This window comes from Heterocephalus glaber, unplaced genomic scaffold, assembly GCF_053883595.1.
Source record: "Heterocephalus glaber isolate CG9 unplaced genomic scaffold, H.glaber_assembly_v1.0 deba00001586, whole genome shotgun sequence".
NCBI lineage: Eukaryota > Metazoa > Chordata > Mammalia > Rodentia > Bathyergidae > Heterocephalus > Heterocephalus glaber.
Genome location: NW_028258364.1, coordinates 17,913,011 through 17,923,780, shown reverse-complemented (window position 1 = coordinate 17,923,780; position 10,770 = coordinate 17,913,011). Strand labels below are relative to the sequence as shown.

Below are 10,770 nucleotides of genomic sequence, written 5' to 3'. Positions count from 1 at the left end.
CTGCCCTCCCAGGGTTAATAATACTGCATGAAAGTAGGAGGACTAAATCAAATCACAACATTAATCAAATAATCACACATACTTTATGTATGCAAGCATTTGCAAATTGCTATCTTTGATATGATGACCAATGGAGGATTATATAGGATCATCTATATGATCATCTATATAGGGTATTTAACATATTCTGAGGGTATCTATGAGATTGTCACCTGAGGTTGAAGGATTAGATGTTTACCAATTTTAAGCAATAAGGCCGAATTTACTCATATGACATTGAGATGAAATTAAATATCATTACTTGAAAACATTAACTTGTTAAATGAAATGAGAATACAAACAGCAATTAAATTTAAAAAGAGCAATATAAAGAACACTTCACTCTCAAAATGGTTTGAGAGGCTATTAATCTAGGATTGACATTAAAATCTATGTAGTATACAGTACTTACTTAAAACTCCCGATTTGATGTTTCATTTTGTTTTCCTTTTCTGTTGTGCCTATCTGTGTTAAACTTTGATTGATCTCCTTTATACTCATTCATCACCTTCTGGAACAAACATTCAGAAAGAGGTGACCTGGGGATCTGGAGACTAAATGGATGCACTTGGGAAATGCAAATCACTAAAAGAAGGCATCTGTATTTTGGAGGCAGAAAGCACTATAAAAAGATTACAATACTGTAGAAAATGTAAGAGTAGGGGCTAGTGCGGTATTTCCCAGAGTATACCTTAAAAGGTTATATGGTGTACACAAAACAAATTTGGAAAGTCAGGATGATCCAAACCACCTCATTTAGGAATCCATAACAAATGCCCATCAAGGTAACTGCATCTGTTAAAGTCACCAGGAATTTCTAAGGCAAAGAAACCTCTGCTTTTTAAAATATGTTCATAAAACCATTTGTCAACTAATGGAATTTTTTGTCCCTTAATAAATATTTCTATTCAGCACAATTATTTTACTAGGTATAACAATTTTTGACATATAGATCTAGTTCAGTCATATTAGTTAAAAGAATTACAAAATCTTGAGAAGTTTAATAATTTCAAATATACATATTTAATGTAATAGTCACTAACAGAATCAAGTTGCTCTCACTAACCTACTCTCATTCTGTCTCTTGTGCCATTCAAACCCATATTGTTAATATATTTTTCCTTGAAATGTTTAGCTACTGAATTTTAGTACATTATTCATCTATGTTTGAATGAATAAGCTTATATCAACATTCAATTACAATATGTATCAAGAAAATAATTACTATTCTCTCATATAAATGAGTTTATATTTCACCTTTGTATATGAAAACAGATGAGGTGATCATTTGAATAATTAACTAGTCATTTCATCTATTGAGGAAAAGGGCATCAAATTGATAATCATTCCTTTATTATGGCTACATGACAAGGTATCAAGTGTTTTTAATGGGCTTACACGGAATTTTTGTCAATTTGATCTTCTGTAAGCTTTTAGGATTCTGTGAACATATGCTGCAGTGTAACTGGTCCCCTGGTCCCCTAAGTGGTCCTAAATGAGCATACTGCAAAAGCCAACAGCCAGAGTCCAAAATGATTATTTTCATTTGGCCACTTGGTATCAGTAAAGGGAGCATATATAGGATTTCTTTTTCATGGCCACTTCTTTGTGTCTTCATTGGGCAGAAACTTTGAAAGGAACAAAAGGTCAGAAATAAACAAAGAGCTAGGGATTTAGCTTAGTGGTTTTGCTGCCTGCTGTGCAAGCTCAAGGACCCGAGTTCGATCCCCGGTACCAAAAAAAAAACACAAAAAAAACCACATAAACAAAAAATAACAAATCTGAATATCCTGCCAAGAAAATTTTCAAAGTAATAATGGATCAAACTAATAAATGCCAATAAAAATATCTAGTGAAGCTGAAAAACTTAAATAATATCTTCATGAAAATAATTTTACCATATTATTATAAAAAAGGAAATTTTCTGCTAAAAAAGGAACAACTTATTGGGAACATGAAGAAAATGGAAAATGTTTCTCACTTTTGGTATTAAAAGAGAGATTACAAAAAAACCTCAGAAAGCCACAGTGGCAACAAAGTGAGCACACACACATCCACGCACACAAAAATCAAGCTCTACTAAAAGCTATAGTGAAACTAATTGTGATGTTATGATAGGCAGCTAAGTTAGATAGAAATAAATATATAGTTAGGGAGGGACTGGGCTCTCAAGGAAGTCAGCAGAAAAAAATAAAGACATCACAATTGTGGTTGGGGGTGCTTGTGAAGAAGAGCAGGTCCGAGAGACTCAATGGCCAGGCTTCTGTGCCTCCCTAAGGGATGAACAGTAACTTGAGATTACATTGTAATCAGTATCACCTTGACCAATAGTGGTGAACCCATGGCACATGTGCCACAGTGGGCACACAGAGCCCTATCTATCTGCATGTGAGCCCAGTCGCTCCTGCATTCATTGCTCCAGCCGTCAAGCATCAGATAACAGTGCACATAGGGACAGTGTTGGCACTTTGCAATACATAAATGAGTTTTGGGTTGCAATTTGAGCACTCAGTCTCTAAAAGTTTCACCATCACTGAAGACCATTAAATCCAGATAGGCATCAGTCACCCAGGTGGGTGACTAGAGCAACTGGACCCATCCCTTCCCCAAGATGCCTTTGCCTTTTTCCATCTACACTCACTACATGATCTGTTCCCCTATGCGTTCAAAGTTAGCTGAGCAAGACTTAGGCAGTAACCCATCTTCAGGACCCTTCCTGGAAATCCAGGTGCTATCTATTCTTCTCACTTTATTTCCTATTAAACCCTCCTAACTTCTTCCTCTGGTTCGAGACTTCATCTCTTGATGTTGTGGGACCAAGAACTTGGCACATTTGACATCCAACAGGTTGGGAGTTATATTTCTCCTATATCTATATGAACATAACTGTGGCCCATATTGCTCATTGTTTTCCATTTTGGGTTTTTTTTTTTTTCTCGAGCTAATACTTTTAATCACCATCTTCTGAGGCCTGGTAACAACACCCACCATCACCCAGATCATTCAGACGAGAATGTAGTGGCCTTTGAACATCAGATCAATAATCAATTAATTTATTTTACCATAGATCAGTTGGTGTCTGAGAATCAGGTTTACTTAGAAATGTTTAAAAATCAGAATATTAATTCATGTGATGTTAACTTCTAGCATGTTTTAAGATCATCATGACCTTTATTCCCTTTCTTCTCCTCTTCCGTTCATCAGCATCCTCTCTCAGGGTTACTTTTTCACCACAGTGCTCCCTGACTTAAAATTATTAGTGACTCCTAGTTACTGATCAGATCAGATCCAAATCCTGCCTGTCTTGCAGGATTCTCTGTATACATTGCTACATGTTTTCTGTCTATATCTTGCTTTGTTCTCTAGTGCATCCTCTTGTATCTATCAAGTTGTTCATCACATCGTCTCATCCTAAATTTTCATTTATTTCTCTTTGCTTATGATATGAAGATCCATACATTTAAGGAGGAAACAGTTCTTTCTGTCCTTACTTCCCTCCTATTATGTATTTTTTTTCACTTTTCTTTTCTTTTTTTTTTAACTTACATTAAATACATCTGTAAATTAGCAGTGGCATTCTGTTACCACGATTGTTATGTTGGGGAAGAAGGGGAAAGAAAGGCAAATGCATTCGTAGGAGAAAAAAGATATCCCTCCCCCCCAAAATAAAAGAACTGATCAGATGAAAAAAGACGAAGAGCTAAGAAATTTAAAACTGAGATCCTCAAGCCCCAAAAAGCTCAAAGTAGGGCAGAAAAGCTGGTAGAAGTAGAGGGAAGGCAGCAAAATAGCCCTGGAAGCTAAGGCCAATACTGCTGTAAGGGGCGAGGGAAGGGAGAAGCCTGGGGAAATGGTTTCCCAGCCCCAGGGCAGTGAAACATCTTCACTCCTGCTCCATGGGGAAAGCTACACACAGAAGGAATTTCATTTCTAAAAGACTTAAAGAGCCATCTTAGTCCTTCCACTTGTAAGAAAAATGCACCGGGTGCCTTGGGGGAGGGATAATGGGTTCTGGGAAAAGAAGGGAAAATGTATGTTGTTTCAGGGCCATGGGAACTAAGGCTGCCCCTGGAAAAGGAAGGGAATTGTGGCCCAAGTGGGAGAACCTAAGCTGGGTCCTTCAAAATCCCAGCCTCACATGGATTTCTCAGCTGCTCTGGGACAGAAGGCATTCTGCAAGCCAAAGGGCAGAAAGGTTCCAATCCTACATTACTATGGCCTTTCCTGTCTGTCTTCCCCCAAATTCCTCAAAACTCTGAGCTGGAACAAGAAGGAATTTAACTAGTTCTCTCTTGCTGTGATGGTTTCCCACAGACATCCTAAAACACCTGATAAGAGATGTGAACAGAGGCTAGAGATTTTAGAAGGCCAAGGTCCTCTGATGACATGTGACAGTTGTGAGGTACCCTCAGTGCTAGTCACTTTTTGTCACAACAACAGGTGATATGATGCAAGGGAGCAACGTCAGGCCTCTTGGTACTAGCCCCTAGTGATACACTGGTTGCATGCGAGGGTAGGTATGGGGATAAGGATGGAAGAACTATAGTGAAGGTACTAACAAGGGAGGAAAGAAATAGGGCCTGATGGGAGGCAGGGGGTAGAACAGACTGTACAGTGAGAATAAAGATTATATCTATTTACAGGCAAATAAAAAAGTATGGTAATGGATTGGCAAATTGAATGCGAACCCTGGGGCCAGAAAGCTCCTCTCTTTTGTCTGATTTCTCTTTACTTCCCTACCTTGGCCTATGCTATCCTAAGGCCACTCCCCAGTTGCTCAGTTAATTTCCCAGAAAGGCAAATCTATGTGTAAGAGTGAGGTTGGCAAGAAGAAAGGTTAAGAATTAGACTTGGAGGAGGAAGCTAGCAGTGGAGACTGTGCTTGAGCAGCTGCCACTGGAGGTGTTCTCTGTAGCCCCCCACCCCCAACCTTATACCTCAGATATTAATTAAAAAGGCGAGGGGGGGGTAAATCAGTCAGAGCCCCCATAAAACAAGTATTCGGATTGAACTTCCATCAGTTAAAGTGCAAACTGCAGGGAGATACGGAGGGTGGGCCTGAGGCCACCTACAGGCCAGGGATGAGGGGAATGCATATGTGTCATCAGAGGATGGGTATCAGAAACCAGCCCCTCCTCCAATTAGATCACAGCAAAGCCACAGGTGCAGGCAACCAGTGAAGATTCCTTGGAGGACTCCAGACTCCAATCCCCACTCTAGGGGAGAAGCTACCTAGGAGGATGGGTGAGGAGAACTGGGCCTTGGCAGAGTTCCAGAGCCACAGATGAGCCTGCACCTCTGCCTCTGTTCAGTCAGCTAACAATATGACTCTCACAGTGTTCCTGAGACCTTGCCTCCCGACTGTCACCTCTCCCTAGGCAAACCCTCCACAAGGCCACCTCATGGGTACTGCAGTGTTTCCAAACAGGAGAAACTCCAACCAAATGAAAACAAAGAGGAACTTTCCTTCCTCCTGCTCTGAGCCTTATGCTTCCCCAGGGCCCGTAATCTACTGAACTACTAACCTCCCTTCTCAGTTTTTGGGTTTACCACTTTCTTTATCCTGAGAGTGGAGGAAAAGAGGATCATGAACAAAGATTGACCAAAAGCAGAAATGGGGAGGGGCCGGAGACAAAAATGTTTTCGGAAAAAATGGGGAAGGACACAGGGGAGGAAGAGGAAAGATAAGTAGGTCACTGTCTTGCACCTATAATACAAAGTGAAGAAAGTTTGTTTTGGAAGGTAAGTCCTGGGGAAATTTGACAGCCGAACCCCCAAGGAGAGGGTAGGAGGCCAGTGGCAACAGCTGCCTGGTGTTGGTTGCTGAAGCATTAAAAAGTGCCATGACGGAGCTGGCAGGAGGCAGCCCTTGGGAGCCAGGGCTCAGTGTGCTGTTACCATAGGGGCTGTGTGCTGAAGGGTGGGGATGGAGGTTATGTCTTAGCTCCTGCACTAGCTCCATACTTGTTTGCTGCTAGCCATCCCCTCAGTTGCTACAACACTGGCTCTTGTTCTGCTGGGACTGCTCATGGAGATCCAAGCCTCTGCTTCGGCCTGCTGCACCCCCAGATTCTGGGGTTCACTCTTTGGCAACTTCTTAGTTATTGCCGGGAAGAGATCATTCACGTTCATAGCTGCCTTGGCTGAAGTCTCCATAAATAATAAGCTGTTGTCATCTGCATATGCTTGGGCCTCCTCATAGTCCACCATGCTTCTGTGAGCCAGGTCAGCTCTGTTCTCAGCCAGGGCAATGACAGTGCTGGGACTGGCTTGCCACTGTAGTTCCTTCACCCATGTCTTTGCTCGGGCAAAGGTTTCCTGATTAGTAATATCCTAAACCGCAATTGCAGCTTGGGCACCCCTGTAGCACATGGGGGCTAAACTGTGGTATCGGCCCTGCCCAGCTGTGTCCCAGATCTCAAACTTGACTGTCGTATCATCTAGACAAATGGACTGGGTAAGGAAGGCCGCTCCAATGGTACTCTCCTGGTATTTGTGGAACTGACCTTTGACAAAACATAATGCCAAGCTAGACTTTCCCACTGCAGTTTCTCCCAGCAAGACCAATTTGAACTGGCATATCTTGCTGGCCTGGGGCTGCCCACTGGGCCTGAGCATGCTTCTGCTTGTCATGGGCAGAGGATGAGTGAGAAAGGGAGGAGGGAGGGGGTGCCACAAAGCGGCAAAGGGAGGTGGGGGGCACTTCCAGGCTTCAACAGCCCTGGGGCTCCATCTCCCCCGCCAGGCCCAAGCCTCCCTCCTATTATGTATTAACAGTTCCTTCCCCCCTTACATTTATTTTTTTCCACATCTCTAATATTCTCTAGCATTTTTGATCCAACTACGTAAAACAGCATTTAAGAATGTGCTGTTAATTAGGTAATTGTTTCATGTGCATTTTTACCTCTTCAGCTTGACATTTTTACTTTTTAAGTCTGGGTATATATCTTACACTTTCTTTATTTATCTTTTGCGCATTCCCCTTGTAGCTGGCACAATGTTAAGAAAACCAATGTGTTCTCCAAAATCCTTGATTGATTGATTGAAATAATTGCACACCACCACGTTGTTTTTGTCATTAGCTGACAGGATCAAGTTTTAGAGACCCAGCTAAATGCCTGGCTATCAACCCGCCAAGAGTGACGCAGATGGAAGTCATCAGACGGAGAGTTAGACGACTCATTAACTCCAACGAGACTGCTACATATTAAAAATTCTCTTTATGGATTTTGATGAATTGCATTGTTTGATTTATTCTCTTGTGTTCAAACTATATTTGTAATGTATCTAGAAATAACATCACTTTTAGATATATTAAAAATCGTCACTCACTTTTCCTAGAGTTGTCATCTTAGTTTATCATTAAAAAGTTTTTTAAATTCCCATGACTCTTGTGAAAACTATGTTCTACATAGTGCAAGAGAAGTGGAAGGATTTTTAGAGAAATTTAAAAATCAGTAAACTTATTGAAACAATAATATTTCTTATTAAAATAAATCCCTCCATAATAATTAGTTTAAATGGAATCATAAGTTTTTTATTTTCTTAATCACATCTCTCATTCTCTTTCTGTCTGCACACACACACACACACACACACACACATCCAAACACACACATACATATACAACAGAACAGACAGCAGTGCATTTCAGATTAAAAGGATAACACAATTTGAGACTGTATCTTTTACCAGATTGTTATTAACATATCTTCTTGAATAAATGGATAACATTAATAAATCTAAATTTTACTCTAAAATTTTATTTCACAAATGTTGCTATATTGTAAGGTAAAATATAATATAATGAAGATTTAGTTTTTATTTATTTTTGAGTTTCATTTTTCTTTTTAGCTGCCTTCATTCTTTTTTGTTTTTTTTTTTTTTTTTGGTACTTGGGACCTTGTGCTTGTGAGGCAGGTGGCAGTGGCTGCTTTCTTTCTTAATTCTTGAAGATTTGCCTTCTCACCTACTCAAATTTTATTGATCCTTTTAATCCTCAGTGCTTTATTTTTACTTGGAAAATAGTTGTTTTCAATTTTTTTCATGGACTTTTCCTTTCCTTTGTCTGTGAAGGCAGAGGTAGTTGATTTTCCATTGCTATTAGACTCTGTTTATTTTATTCCCACACTCGATATTTTTCTGCTCTTTTCCCTCTCCTCCCCCAAATCCACAAACTAAACTTATCCTGCATTTGCCTTGATAGATTTTTAAAAATTACATGTGGTCAGCAGACAGACAGACACACACACACATGCACGCACACTCACACTGTCTCCCAACTCTTGGGTAAGAAATACCTTGTTTTAGTGGCTTTCACATAGAAGTATTGAACTTTATTCTTTAATTAGAGCTGTAGTAATTTTAGTTTAAGAAGAAAACAAAGTGAGAAAGAAAATGATGTCTCTGTAGGATGGTACTTATGTCTGGCTATGTTCTTTGGACAAGCCACAGATAAAGGATGGTAAGTGTTAAAGGATGGTAAAATTAATGTTCAAAGTATTATTAGATCACCACACTTAGGACAGGTATTTGCCTTTTCAGATAGACTTATCTTATTTTCTGTTTCTGTTAATTTAGAAGAATCAGAAAGTTTAACTGTTGAGTATTTGCTTTAAAAGCTAAAGGTCCCATAAGGTTGGTAATTCAGCTGATTTTAGCATGCACAGATGATAGACGCTGGGCAAACTTGATAATTTATAAGACCAAATGCTTTCATTACTGTAAGTATAGCTGGGCCTCATATATACACTTGTTAGTGTTCGATTCTGCAGTTCCCCAGCCCTGTGTTAGAGAATGTTGAGTAATTCCTGTTCCTTTAGGACTAGGACTTCCTTGTCAAGTGGTGGCAGTCAGGAGTGATCGGTGCTACTCTTTGCTCTTTGGTAGTGCTCCAAGAAAATAAAGAAAGAAAGAACACATGGATTTCCATCAGTTCCTGCCATGTTGGAGAGCTCTCTATAGCTTTGTTTGTTCTTAAAGTTTCATATATATTCTCCAAATGCTCTTTACTAAGGGAGCCGCATTTTAAAACTATGGAGTTCATCCTATTAAGTGCTAAAGCTAAAGAAAATTTATTTTAAGCTTCCTCAAGTCACTCTTCAAAACACATGTTTCATGCTTGATCTAACTCCAATTTCCCTTCTTCCTGGGAATCAAGACATGACTTTGAGGAAAAGAAAACCTAAAAATGTCTGTGTTCACTGTTTAATGGCAATTAACCACTCCAAGGTGAGTTAATTTTGCAGTTTTGGGGGGAAAAATCTTTTGTTAAAAGTAAATGTAATAGATCTTCAAAGTAGCTGGCGTCTGTGAGGTATAAGGTAATAGTTTTATTCCCAGAAAAGGTTTGAAAATGGGGAGCAGAAATGTAGTGTTCTCAATATTTGGTTATTCTCAAATTTAAAAAAGTAAAAATTAAGTTCCTGTTTGGGAATTCTTGGTCAAGACTCAAATTCTTAGTTGATTTTTTGAAGGTTTTTATTCATCTTTAAACAAAGGTAACCATTTTGAATAAGAGAGTTTGTCACTAATATGATTACTTCTTCTCCAAAAACTGAAAAAAAATGTAATAGAAATAATGAAGTTGCTGCCCAGGGCTATCTTTAGTTCCATATTGACAGTAGAAATTTCAGTGCTTTAAAAGGTAATTTCACATCCCACCAAATGCGTTATCTGTTGTCTTATTCCACTCAAACTGCTACAACAAAATACCATAAATTGGGAAGCTTATGACAACAGAAATTATTTCTTACCATTCTGGATGCTTGGAAGTCCAAGAGTAGGAACCCACATTTGTTTGGCTTCTGCTGAAACCTATGGCGAATGCAGCAAGAGGCAGTTCATGCCAAAGGAAGCAATCCCATGGCTAGACAGGAAGCCAAAGACAGGAAGACCCAGTCTGGTTCTTTCACAGTAATCCTCTTGTGCGAGCTACTCAGTTCCAGGAGTATTGCGTGGATTCCCTTCTGGGGCAGCAGCACAGGGACCTAACCACCTTCTATTTGGCCCAACCTCTCAAAGACCCCTTCATATTAACACTGCTGCACTGAGCACTGAGCCTGCAACACATGAACCCTGGGGTGAACAAAACACTTCCAAATCATAGCATGAACTTTGCAGATTTTCAATTTAAATCACCAATCTAAAGATAGTGAGGTTTCACATTCCTGCATGTTCTCAGCATCAGCAATATATTCATTATTTGCTATTTGTGTTAAATAATAATAGTTTTTCTGACCTAGCTATGCCTTTAACAATTTTACCAACAACACATTCACCATCATTTCAATTTATCTACAATTCGTTCTTGTTCTTATCTCTTGAAAACTAACTTATTTATTCTTAATTTTCTTTTCATTTAAAGCACTCAGTGATTCCCCCCCCTATATATATTATATTTGTCAGTCTGTGAAGGGGCTTCCAAGGAGAGGAGAACATTCCAGTTACATCACAGTTGGGATTATGAAGTTCTAACATCAACATTTCACCTCCCCATGCCAACCACATAGGTTGACAAAAGTCCATTTGAATCCTGTGTGACATCTTGGCCTGTTTTGTCCTCAACTTGTAGCCAAACATATGGTGCAGGGCTTTGGAGAAGAATCTTTAAACTGGCAGGGGCCCATCGATGTCACTGAGCATGTACGCCCCATTTTAGTCAACATGGTTCCAAATTGGAGCCGGAGCCCTGTCTATTTGTGCTGAAATATGAGGAGGTCCAGATATTTT

The 10,770-nt window shown here is 39.6% G+C and overlaps 1 pseudogene; it reads right to left on the bottom strand.

The window, feature by feature from the left end:
* Window positions 1-6,007: 6,007 nt before the first annotated feature.
* Window positions 6,008-6,687, bottom strand: LOC101709410 (ras-related protein Rab-5B pseudogene; annotated as a pseudogene).
* Between the last annotated feature and the right edge of the window lie 4,083 nt (window positions 6,688-10,770).